This window comes from Corvus cornix, chromosome 19, assembly GCF_000738735.6.
Source record: "Corvus cornix cornix isolate S_Up_H32 chromosome 19, ASM73873v5, whole genome shotgun sequence".
Lineage (NCBI taxonomy): Eukaryota > Metazoa > Chordata > Aves > Passeriformes > Corvidae > Corvus > Corvus cornix.
The window spans coordinates 10,694,892-10,707,248 of NC_046348.1; the positions used below are offsets into that span (position 1 = coordinate 10,694,892).

A 12,357-nucleotide genomic window follows, 5' to 3' on the forward strand; every position below is an offset into this window, starting at 1 on the left:
AGTGGTAAAAAGGCAAGCTAAGGTTCCTGTTTCCTGGTGCCATGTGCCATGAGGAGCAGCCCTGCAGTGTTTCATCATCAGCCAGCACCACACTGAATCACAGCATCACTAACATGTGTAATTGCTTGCAGAAAGGTTCAGTTTAAGAATGTGTCAAACATATAATTTGATCAGGGCGTGTGAGTATCCATGCATGGGCTGGTGGTGGTGCATTCTTATGGCCGTGAATCACACGGCATTTGAGCCACCTACCTCCTCCTTGTAGGGAAGCTGCAATATTCTGTCCTGTTGGAAAGAAACCTGGACTAGCTTTCTAGAAGTTGATGGGGCTCTCAGCACACATCTGTTTCAACTTCTCAGCCTTCTAGTTAGACCAGTAATATTCAAGATGTTGCTGAGAAACAAGAGTTTCCAATCTAATAGAGAATTTATATTTTCTGGTAATAACAAATATTCTAAAATGTAAAAAATAAAGCATCGGTATGGCATTTACATCTCTGAATAGTTCTATTTGTTGTAAAATGTTGCTGTTTTTAATGGGGGGATACACTGTCAGTTTATTAAAGCTGGTGCAGGTTTGTCAGCTGAACGGATTGTTCTTTAGGAAAAGAGCGTTCATTTTGCTTTAAAAGGAAGTATTTCTGTTCAGCAATATATTGTTGTTTAGAACACATGTAAGATTAAAAGCCATCTTCCCCGTAGGTACTGATCAGGCTCCCTGCATACCTCAGCCTGTAGTTGCAAATCTCCCGTGCAGCATGTGCGTAACTTCAGCAGCAAAGTCCACCACCCCGCGGGAGAAGCAGCACCTCGGGCCGGAGTCAGCTCCACCCCCGCCGCACCTGCGGAGCACGGACAGAGGCTGTGTCACCACGACATGAGTGCAGTCAGTGGCTGCACTCCTTCCTTTGGCACAGCCCCAGCTACAGTCCCTGCACGACTTTTCCCATTTCCCACATCTATAAAGCAATCACATAACGAATAACATCCTTCTCCAGTATTCATGGATTATCTAAATAAAGATAATTTATCCCATAAAGTTGTGTTTGGAATGCTGCAGCACCCATGGGGCAGAGGCCACACATCCCCGATGTTTTACAGTATCTTGAACAACAGATTTGTGCCTTAAAAGCAGAATTTAAAGAGCTTCTAGTGACTCTGCAAGAACCAAGCCATACCTATGGCTAAAATGACTCAGAGGAAAGAAGAGCAAACTAGAAGCAAATTCTAGATTTCTGTGCGTTATATAGAAACAATAAAATTATAAAGCACAAAGAATAACACAAGAACATCTTTTAACATTAGGCTGAGTGCAATAAAAACACCCCTTGATGATGATTATAGAAAAATCTACATATAATCTCTAAACCCTATGATGATTCTATAAAATGCAAGCAATGTCACTTAGCATTGCTGGCAGTGCTTTAATACTGCAACTGAAAAGGAGTATAGTGAAAGGAATTTAGAAGGCGGGTGGATAGTGTCAGCAGTAACAACATACACATCACTATAATTAGCAATGGAATTTGAAGAACTAAAAAAGCAACACATTTGCTTTGTTTTTAACTGTGCTTTTGACTCAGCAGCACTGTCCATGATACACAGGGCAGAAAAGTTCATCTCATGCCTTTTAAAATACAAACCCATTAGAAGGAGAAATGCTGTGACCAGGGGTAAACACTTCAATGCAAAAAGGGTCCTGGAAGCCCCTCCAGAAGGCAGTTTAATCCAAATCTGGGATAATTGTGGATTAAGAATACACTGATGTTAGTTTGTGCTCCCCTCTTTCAATACTCCTGCCTCATGCTTGTTTGCTTTGGCCTATTTTCCCCAGCTTTTAGGTTATATCTGCTTGTTTTACTTCGATACAAATTTGGAAAGCAACCTGGTATCACTGCTTCTATCGAACAATGGTGGTTCCTTTTGTTTCACCCGAAGTGTGACTCTTACAGGTTACAAGTTTGAGTGGACAAGGGATGCTGAGTACAACAAGGCTTGCGCTGGAGTCCATCAAACTGCTGAACTGCAGCTCAGCTGCAGCTGTGCAGCACATCTGGGAGAGCCAGGAGAAACGCATCCGATCCCAAATACCTGCACGGACCTTTGCAGCAGTGCTCTATGCATATCAGGTACTTATGCGCAAATTATCCTGGTTAGCTACAGGAGCCTAAAATGACCTAATCTGCATGTTCAGCTGCAGCATTAGCATGAGAACTGTGTGCAGCTTTTGCAGGCAAAAGTGAATGCTCCAATTAGATATAAAGGTGGATGCTTTATTATCTCTGCACTACTTTACCATCCTTTTAACTGAAATGTGCATGTTACTGGCCCTCACTGTAAGCCCATAAAAGCATTTTGAAGATATAAGGAGTAATTTCCTGAAGCTATTGAATAAAAGTTTTTAAGTAAGGATATTTATCCTTGAATAATATAATCCTCATAAATTTTAAAATTTTGGGAACAGAAAACATCTTATTGTTTGGCAATAAATACCTGCAATTGATACTCCTATGTTAAAAACTTTAACAAGGTTATTATAGGCAACACTTGTTTTTACGGTCTCACAGAAAAAGGTTATTTTTAACATCCCACTCACTGTATGGGGACGGAGAAGGTGAACATGAGGCTGAGCAGACACCAATTACAACCTCACAAAAACACGGAGGAACCAGCAGATAACCTGGGAACACCAAGGGACCAGGCCCACAGCTGCCAGGGAACGCTGCACCTCCAGAGTGAGCAGTCAGGTTTGGATAAGGGCCTGTCAGGGGACACCAGTGGAAACAGAACTGATAAGTGGCTGAAATGCCTCTTGTACCTGGACTTTCATCCTTTGGCTCTAGGAAAAGCAGTCGCTGAACTAACACGTGAGTTTAAAGAAGGAACCATGTGAAAGCAATGTCCATCGGAATAGTATTGGACCATCAAAGACTATTGAATCAAGATACAGAAACACATGGTCATCAACAGTAGCATAAACTCTTCATAAGCTCTATGCGATCAGCAGTCCAGGTCAGATGCAGAATGGAATAAAAACAGGCATGGCGACTTTTAGCAGTAAAACAGGAACACTTGCTGAAAATTCAGTTTTCATTTCCTTTATACTAAATTAGAAAAGGGGCTCACTTCAGTGAAAAATTTTACTGCGACAGAGGAAGACTTTGCACAGGGCCAAGGTTCCCAACGCAGATACCTCAGAGACACGATTTGATTATCTTCTTTTTAATGCTATTGAGAATGTCACGTAGAGAGGGACACACTTACAAACTGCCCTCTTCCCTATGTTTATAATGTAGAGGAAAGGCCACATGAGTACTGGGAGCGGAATTTCTAAAACTTTTGCACCTATAAAAACAATAAAGTGGAAAATTTGCAGTTCTAGAGTCTTGCTTGAATCACAGAGAAGTCACTATTCACTAGTGAACAAAAAGAAGAAAAAATGCTCATTTCTTGTGATTTATCCCAGTGACAGGGTTAATGACACAGGTAGACATGCCCATTGACTCATTAAATTGAATTGCAAGACACAGCTAGAAGTTAATTTTCCTTTGGTATGTGCTTAGGCACCTTGTAACGACAGTATTTATGTCACTGGAATTCAGTCCCGACCTAAAACTGCACTGATCTTTCAGTTCAAATCTGTGGAGGCATTTTCATGCAACTCTTTCTTTTCCAGAGCTCTGTGGCTGTAACAGCTCACATCTTTTGTAGGTCAGGCACCGCGACGGACGTGAAACATGTACATGAGCTGGTTGCAGTGGTACAGTCACTGCAGGTGCTTTGCTACACAAATATGTACACGCATAGAATATTAATAACAACTTTCATTCAGAGGCAACATATGAATTATCAATGAATCCAGTTTCCATGTTTAGCAGGAAGTGTGTGGAAAGGGTTGATGGAACGTTTGGGATCCTAATCTCAGCTGTAGTAGCCGTTGCTGTGTGTGCCACCCCAGATGGCAAAAACTCCCCTGGAGAAGCCTGGCTCACACTGCAGCAGAGCTGTGCAAGCGGCAAACAATGCCTTTAGGAATAGTCTGAAGAAAAACTGAAGTTGGGATCAGAAGGAGCTGTGTAATTTGGATCTGCCTGTCCCCACTGAGGCGCAGGGCCCGTGTTTGCTATTATCGAGGTACATGGTGGCCATCAAGGAAATGGTCAAGAAAAATGGGCTCTGAGACTCCTCATGGTTCAGCTGTGCTGGCAGCTGGGACTTCTTTTCCATTCTAGTATCAAGCAACGATATTACAAGGAAGGCCAGCTGTAAAAGGAGAATAAAATACCAGTGTCCTAAACATCTTTGGAAAATTCCTTAATCCCTGCAAACCAGATATAATTTTTTGTGTAGATGCTAATTATCACTTGAATATGCACCCAAAATACTTGAAATATTAGAATTCTGAGGCTGTCAAAGCAGTTTTGCCTGCTTTGCAAGCAGGTGGAAGTAAAGCCAGGGTAATTTGGGCAACTATTTGAAAGCCTTTCCCTAAATTCCAGTCCCCTGTGTTTCTTATGTTGTCCGTGAAATAGCCCTGACAAGTGCCTGTGTGGTGTATGGGGTTTGCACAGCCCTTTCCATTGCTGTATAAAATAAACAAGAGCAAGTGAGGGCCCAAGGCCCAGCACAGGCAACACTGACACCAGCACCCTCAGGTGCCCTGGGTACAAACACAGAGGTGCATTATGCAACTGTTACATTAGTAATCTTCACTGCTACTCGCAGGAGTAACAGATAAGGCTGTACAGCTTTTGATTACACAATTTTTAGTGTCCCTTGAAGTTTTCTCCATTTTTTTGCTGTCTAGATAATTTTCCACGTGGAATTACCTCTTCCCTCGGGTCAGCATTTCAGACAGCTGCATGGCCCCAGTCTTGCTGCATTGCTGCCACGCTGCCTGTGCTGGAGGTGGCTGTGGTCACTGTCCCTGGGGCTGCGGGGCTCTGGGATTCCCGGCCAGCAGCAGGTTCCCTGCCTGTGGCCTCTACCAGCGCAGCTGTAGTGCTCACCACGATGGGCTGTGCAGAGCTCCTGGGCAAGCACTGCTGTCCCTGACACTGCGACCACTGGGATTCAAAACAACAAACTGGTGGGAGAACTCTGCTGACAGAGCTGCCTGGCTGTGTTGGTCAAGCAGGAGCTGAGAGAGGCAGTGCCAAGACTCTCCGGGACTCTCCTGTGCCACCTCTTGTGAGCGCATGGGTCAAAGCAGCAGTGGTCTGTGCCTCAGTTTACCACCACGAACCACCATTTTGAGATATTAAACAAAGGACATTTTGAGATTTAACTATGCAAACATTCAGTTCCCAGTGCTCCCGTCACAAGGAGGTGATGGACACGAAAGATCTGAACGTTTCTCTCAACTCTGGTGACTCCAGATCTGCGGGACAAGGTCACTCAACAAAACAAAGCTGTCCCGAGACGGGATTCCTAGGAGGGGACACTCGGAAGGCACTAGAGCGCCCGGTGCCTGTGGGAGGCCGAGATCGATGTGGGTGTATCCGCTGTGCCTCGTCTTCCCGGTGCTCGGTGGCACTCGGCATGCCCGGTGCCGGGGTGCCCAGTGTCACTGCTGCCGTGCCCGGTGTTTTCCCGGTGTGCCTGATCTTCGTGGCATGTGCCCGGTACTCGCGGTGTGTTCCCGGGAAGCGCCCCTTATTCCGGGGGCTCCCGGTGTCCCCGCGCCGCCCCCTCAGGCGGGCAGGCGCGCAGTGCACGCCGGGAGGAACGCGCGGCACGCCGGGACACGCACCCCGCGCCTCGGCCGCCCAAGATGGCGGAGGGCGGCCGTCCCCGCCCCCGGCCGCGCATGCGCAGCGCCGCGGCGGCCGCGCCGCTCCCGCCCTCCCTCCCGGCGGCCGCGGCGCCTCTGACAGCGCGGAGCGAGCGGAGCGTCCCCGAGCGCCGGGACCCCGCACCGGGACCCCGACCCCGCACCGGGACCCCGACCCCGCACCGGGACGCCGCGCCGGTGAGTGGGACAGGCGGGTGGCGCCGGCCCCGCGCAGCACAGCGAGGCGGCGGTGCTGGCGGGGCTCGGTAAGCCTGGGGCCCGCCGCCCCAACGGCCCGCGGGTTGTCCCGGCCCGGGGCCCGAGCGGCCGCCGCTTTCCTCTCCGCTCTCCCCCTCCTCTCCCGCTCCCCGCCCTCGCCCCGCTCCCCCCCTTCTCTCCTCGCTCTCAAAATGGCGGCCGCGCCCGTTGGTGAGGAGGGACCGGGCGGGGCGGGGGGCGGCGGGGGGGCCGGCCCGGTGTCCTCCCCCGGGTCGGTGTGGGGGGGTTCTGGGGGCCGGGGCGCGGCTCCCCCGCTCCCCGCGGCCCCCGGCCCCGCTCCCGCGGTGACTCTGCAGGAAAACAGGGCCCGGCGGGAGCGGCGGGGCGGGCGCGGAGCCGCCGCCGGGCCCGTGTCCCCCCCCCCGCGGGCCGCGCCGCTCCGTCCGTGACTTAGCAAATACCTGGAGGAGGCGATGGGCCAGGGTTAATAGCGATAAAAAAGCTTTCAGGGGCGATGGGCCCGGTGCGTGCGCGGAGGGGACCCCGAGCATCCCTCCCCGGTTCCTGCCGGGGGTTTCCCCCTGTCACCCTCTCCCCGGGCAGGGCCGGGCGTCGGGCGATGGCCCAAATCGCCAGCGCGGCCGCGGCACCGAAAACAAGACGAGAATTAATAATCCAGGGAAAGGAGTAGGTGTTGTTTCAGAATTTGTCTCGCATCCCCAGTTTTCCTGCAGTGCTCAGCAGGGCAGCAGCGATAGGAGGTGGCTCAGACCTTCAGAACCAGCTGCAGTAAAACGGGGGAGGGAGGTCTAATCTCTCCTTCTGGGGGTCATATCACTGCCTGGATGGCTGCAGGTGCACAGGCTTCCCCTGAAAATCTTATAATAGCAATCGAGTTTGCTAAAATCCTGTATTAATTGCTGCTCCCGAGGTTTTGTTTTAGCAGGAGGTTATACGCAGGCAAAGCTTTTGATGGAAGTTGGGGGGTGGGAGTGGTGCCTCCCTTGAAAAGTTTAGGGTTTGTTCAGTTCTGTGGGCGTGAGATTTTTTTTTGTTTTTCTTTCTTTTTTTGTTTTGTTTTGTTTTTTTTTTTGTTTAAGGTGGATGCAATTAAATTGACCTTTAATACCAATAATAATGTGACACCTTCCCTTTCTTTGCCATGGTATCACTCGAACCGTTTCCTTGCCTATAGTGCTGCAGTAGTGGGCTTGGTTGGTGCAGGTCAAGTCCTTTCATAATGAATTACCTACTAGGGATGGGAGAAGGTTAATCTAAGCTATATTAAAAATCTTTAATAAACACTATTTTAATATAATTAAATGTTTGGGCATATTGACCTGGCTAAAATACGTATTTTTGTGGTGATTCTTTTAAGTGCATGTTCCTATGACAGTATTGTTCATGGCATTAGGAGGTGGTGGTTAAAGAACCTCCGTTCACTCATGATCATTTTGTAAATGATTGTGCAGCATTTGGCTGGTTTTCGGGAGAGGGAGGGTCTGCTGTCAGAATGTTATTTGCCCTTAGAGTGATTTTGTTAAATAGGAAAATTATGTTGGGGAGCTAAACAAAGAAAATATTTTTAAACTGTAAGATGCATTGCAAATATCCGGCTTGTTCTTAGGCATCTCGTTTTTGTGTGTTTCTGTTGCTGTTCCCATGTTTGTGGATGCTGTGAGCAGCCATTGAGCAGGGAAGAGACTGGGTGGAGTAAGGAGGCAAAGCTGCGAAATGGCTCGATTACCCTTTCAGAGCTTTTTTTTTCTCCCTTTGCCGGGGTGGAGGAATACTAATTGCCGTAACAATGAAGTCTCTTCTTTAGGGAAGAATCTAATGGTGCAGGAAGCTTCGGAAATGAAACAAATCTCACATTCTGTTCTGAGGCTGGTTTTTTCTGCAGGATGGATTTTGATTTGTCTGGCAGTGAGAAGTGACCAGTCACTGTTGCAAAGCCGGATTTTTTTTGTCTGATAACCGCTTCAATTTATCCACTTAGATATTCACTTGTTGAATTGATTTTATTTACACTTTAGATAAGAATTACAATTTTTGCGCTGGTGTTTCACACACAAGATTCTCTGGAATCTAGAGAAGCCCCTGTATTGTGGCTTCATGCTGTTATTTGTTCATGGAACTTCTTGGTTAGACCGGATTATGGGTGGGCACACAGGAAAAGACAATCCCTGGTTTCTCTGGTGACCACAGTGGAGTGACTGCTGTCAGTGTACAGGCTAGATTGCATTGCCCTTCGTCATGTGCCGAGTTCTTGTAAAATAACATCTCAAGGTTTTCGAAGCCCTTTTGAGCACTGTAGCTCTGTAAGAGCATTGCTGTCCCCCTTGGGTACTATTGCTTAAAGTTGTGTAGGAAAGGCGTTAGAACAAAGGATTTGGGGAGTACAATAGGGATTGGAGGAAGCACCTAGGAAGGGCTGCTTGTGGAAGTGCTCTCCTGTTCCACATGTACCTCATGGCATTCCCATCCGATTTCAGTGTTGATTGGAGCAAGTACAGCATTGAACATGGATGATTCTGAAGCAGACTGAGATTTTGCTTTTTCATGGGGGTCTCAGTTCTGGAGTGCAGTTTGTGACAGGAGATGGGCACACAAGAGACTGTGTTTCTCTTAGTATGCCCGAAATTAAAATAAGGGACAGTGGCTTCTGCATTATTTCTAGTTCGTTCACTTGGAGTAGATCTTCCAGGATTCAGTGGCTGCATGAACTCAGTACCTGAGTCTAATGCATATCCAGGCTAAGGCCGATGAAGAACCCAGTAAAACACTTGCCATCTTAACAGCTTTGGTTGATTTTTGCCCTTGAAATGATGGCAGTCACTTTTTCTACAGGAGTAACTTGTTCATTTGGATTCTACAGAAGCAAAAGGCATCAGTAGTTCCTTTCTGCCTGCACATGAGCTCTGTCTTGCCTGTCCTGCTGATTCCTGTGCCTGTCCTGGCTCCTGTGCTCCTCCCAGCCTGGGGACTCAGGTTGTGTCTTTGCTCTCAGCTTGCTGTCTGTCCAACTTGCTATGAATGGGACAGCTCCAGAATCAACATCTGCTGACTGCCTTGTTCAGCACTCCAACCTTGTCTTCCATGAAGAACTCCACAGCCAATGTCCATCTTTAATTATAATGTATTTGTACCTCTTGTGGAATATTCTGAGCAAACAATAGCTGGACCTGTCTGCCTCAGGGTAGCTCAGGTACAGACTGCATATGTTTGTAAGTTTTTTTTACAACCCTCTGTAGCTGCCCTATATTCCTGAACTAGAGGGGTTGGAATTACCATAGTAAGAAGGAGAGTGACATTGGAATAGTTCAGTTTAGGTCAGCTCTCTCCTGCTTTGGTGAGCTTCAGGCCCATTTTCTAAACTAAAGGCAAAGACTGGGAGAGCAGCTGAAGTGTCCATGAAGTGGGCACTGAAATACTTGTCAGGCTGAAAATAAGAACTGTGTAGGCCTAAATTCAGGAAATCAAGAGGACAATAGAATTCAGTAATTATTATTAATAGAGAATAATTTCAGATTTCCTATGGGGTGCGGGGGAGTTTCCAGCCTCTAACATGTAATTTGTGATGGCAACTGAAGATCTTTCCTAAGGATCAGAGCCATGTGTGTTGATAGAATGGTTCTGGGACTCTCCTGTGAGGTTTGTTGTAGAGAAGCAGTAGGCTATGCACTGTCCATACTTGCAGATCTGTCAGTGGCGTTACAACTGCCTCCTCTTTCTCCTTTTTGTAAGAGCTTAAGTATCACCGGCAGGACAACCTTACTACTAAAAATGTATTGCGCTGGTGAAGCCTTGCCTGGGTTCAGGGGCTTTCTCAGGAGCTACTTCATTGCCTGACACAAGGGAAATGGGGATTCATGGGTGATGTTGCTTTGTCTTTTGATCTGCCTGACAGAGTAGGCTACACTTCAAGTTTTTAAAAATAAGCATTTACACTAAGATACAATCCTGACCTGTTTAAATTTAATTTTAAGTACATAAAGCTGTTTCCTCAGAATTCTTGCTCTGAATGCTTTCCATGCTAGGGGAGCATGAATGGCCATGCTCTGTGGGCAGGATTGTGCCACCACTGGGGTGCAGAGGTGTGATGGGAGCTGTAGCTCTGTTTTGTCAGCTTAATGGTGGGGTCCTGAGCCGAGGTTGGGTTAAATGTCTGGTTTTCACATATTAGTTATTTTAGAACAAAACTTTTCTTCATTCCTGCCATGTTCTAAGACCAACTGATGAACAGTACATGTTAGAAACATTGGCGATAACCAGGATTTTGTCTGATGAAGAATAGAGTTCCAGTTTTACCCTGGAGATGCCAGCTGCTGCAGGTTAGCCCAACAGACGTGTATTGCTAACCTGTATCTTATCTCGGTTGTTTAAAGAAGGGCCTTTTCCTCTCAGTTGAGGCAGGACCTTAGATGAGGCAATGTTTGTCTCATTCATAATGTTTAAAAGCTCATTCTGTTTTCTTTTTTTAAAACCTCTTGCTCTCTCCTTAAGGGATTAGGTAGGTGTGACTTAGGCTCTCTTGCTTTTAGTTCACCGTCTTGGAAGCCACCTATCATTTAGCTTCCTGCTGGCATGTACTGTCAGGAAATATCAAAGAAAAATGTTACTTAAGAAGTAAGTGTATGCTGAACTCCATTTCCTTGGGCCTGTAAGCATGCAGTCCTTCCAAAATTATTGCTGTGCACAGCATTGTCACATTGACCAATAAATACCAAGAGCACTGATGCATGTATAACTGTAAAAATATCAGCGTTATTAATTCAGAGTACCTGCTAGTTAATACATTTGGAATTATTTTCGCCATTTCCTTCTTAATGGTACTGCTTCTGAGTGAGCCCTGCAGCTTGGCTTGGCTGCTTGTGGACTTTGGATAAGGATTGTAATTTAATGAATGTAATAAATACATCTTTGTGGTTGTGATTGTGTTGATTCTGGAAGGCTTATCTGATATTTTTAACTAGTATCTACTTGCTGCAGCCTTGAGAAGGTATTTCCAGAGATGGGACCATCCGTGGTTGAGGTTTGTAGGTGGTGCAGCAGCAGTGTCTGTCCTGTAATTTCCTTGCATCCGTTGTTAAGTAGGTCCCTGCTGAGGGAGTTGGTCGAAGGCTGTTCAGAGGCACCTCTTGTTCTGGGGCTGGTTGGTGACTCAGCTGTCACACCTCTTGTGAGGTAGGTGACAGGCTCTGTGGCTCTGTGGGGTGGTGCTCTACTGGTTTGCATCTGGGATAGCACAGGGGCATTCATGACTGGGATTATTTATACCTTGCCTCTTGTATCCATGTTAATTGTTCCTGTTGTGCTCCACAAACCTTAAGTTCTTTTGGTTTAATTAGACAGGTGTTCCTCCCCCCCTCACCTCGCCCCGAGATTTCCTCTGCCTTGTTTTTCTGCTTAATGCTAAAGCAAAGGTGTTAAGTTTATCCTTCTTTAAGACTAGAGGAAAATCAGCTGGAAGCATCTAGGCTGTTTGCTGCAGATAAATGACTGTTTCTTCCATAAAGAAACGACACTGGCAGCTTGTCTTGTGCTGGATTCACCTGCTTTTTGCGGTAAAGAAAGAGATTGCATAAACAATTTGGTTTGTTTAAATGCTCATATCCTTGTAATCTATTAAGAGGATGATGTCATTAATGAGTGTGTGTATGTATTTTAAACAGATGGTGTCTATTAAATCAGTAATGGTAGAAGTTTCTGATTCTTTCACCTTCAGCTCTGTTTTAGAGGCAGGAGGGTAGTAGGTGAAGGTGGGTGATAAGAAAGCTGAGACACCTTCTACCAGAACCCTGATTTCATTATTTTTGGTACTAGTGTCATGAGAGGTTGAACACTGTTGCCTGTAATAGAAGATGATAGACAATTTTGATGAGCTTTTTGGTTTTGGTTTTTTTTCCCCCTCCCCCTCTGGGCAAGTGAAGCCATTTTTGGCCAACGAGCTTCGAAAATGGGTAAAGGACCAACAGTGTTCTCATGATTGAAGAGTGGAAGGTCTGTCTTAAGTTCTTGTTTGGATTTCTTTGTGGTTTACACCTTCTCCTGTTTCTAAAGTATTAACTTAGGTGTTCCTTTTAAGTTTCCTTCCAGATATTTTTCTATATAAATTTAATCAATTCACAGTCATTTTTGTTAATATCACATTTCCAGCATAACAGGCAGTTTAATGATTGAATTATTTAAATTTGAATATAGTCCTGTGGCCTCCTTTACAGTTATAAATCTGTTACTTAATTTTTCAAGCCAGAGAAGTATGGGAGGAAAAATTGAAAACAATAAAGTTCAAATCCAGTTGCATGCCTGCTGACAGACACATCTGAGTGCAGCACTCTTCTCTTGGTGGTCTAGAATTGCTA

At 46.2% G+C, this 12,357-nt stretch overlaps 1 protein-coding gene and 1 long non-coding RNA gene across 2 annotated transcripts in view; one reads left to right on the forward strand and one right to left on the reverse strand.

Moving 5' to 3' along the window:
• The window catches only part of LOC104690961, a 29,015-nt gene extending 23,290 nt beyond the window's left edge, over nucleotides 1-5,725 (reverse strand). The window contains exons 1-2 of the long non-coding RNA XR_752082.4: nucleotides 4,830-5,725; nucleotides 727-842 (exon numbers count right to left, since the gene is read on the reverse strand). This is a non-coding gene — a long non-coding RNA (uncharacterized LOC104690961). The remainder of the gene's footprint in view (nucleotides 1-726; nucleotides 843-4,829) is intronic.
• A 108-nt stretch (nucleotides 5,726-5,833) lies between these two features.
• PAFAH1B1 (platelet activating factor acetylhydrolase 1b regulatory subunit 1) overlaps nucleotides 5,834-12,357 on the forward strand; it is a 28,727-nt gene continuing 22,203 nt past the window's right edge. Inside the window, exon 1 of the mRNA XM_039563035.1 lies at nucleotides 5,834-5,971. The gene's annotated coding sequence lies outside the window, so the exon portion shown is untranslated. The remainder of the gene's footprint in view (nucleotides 5,972-12,357) is intronic.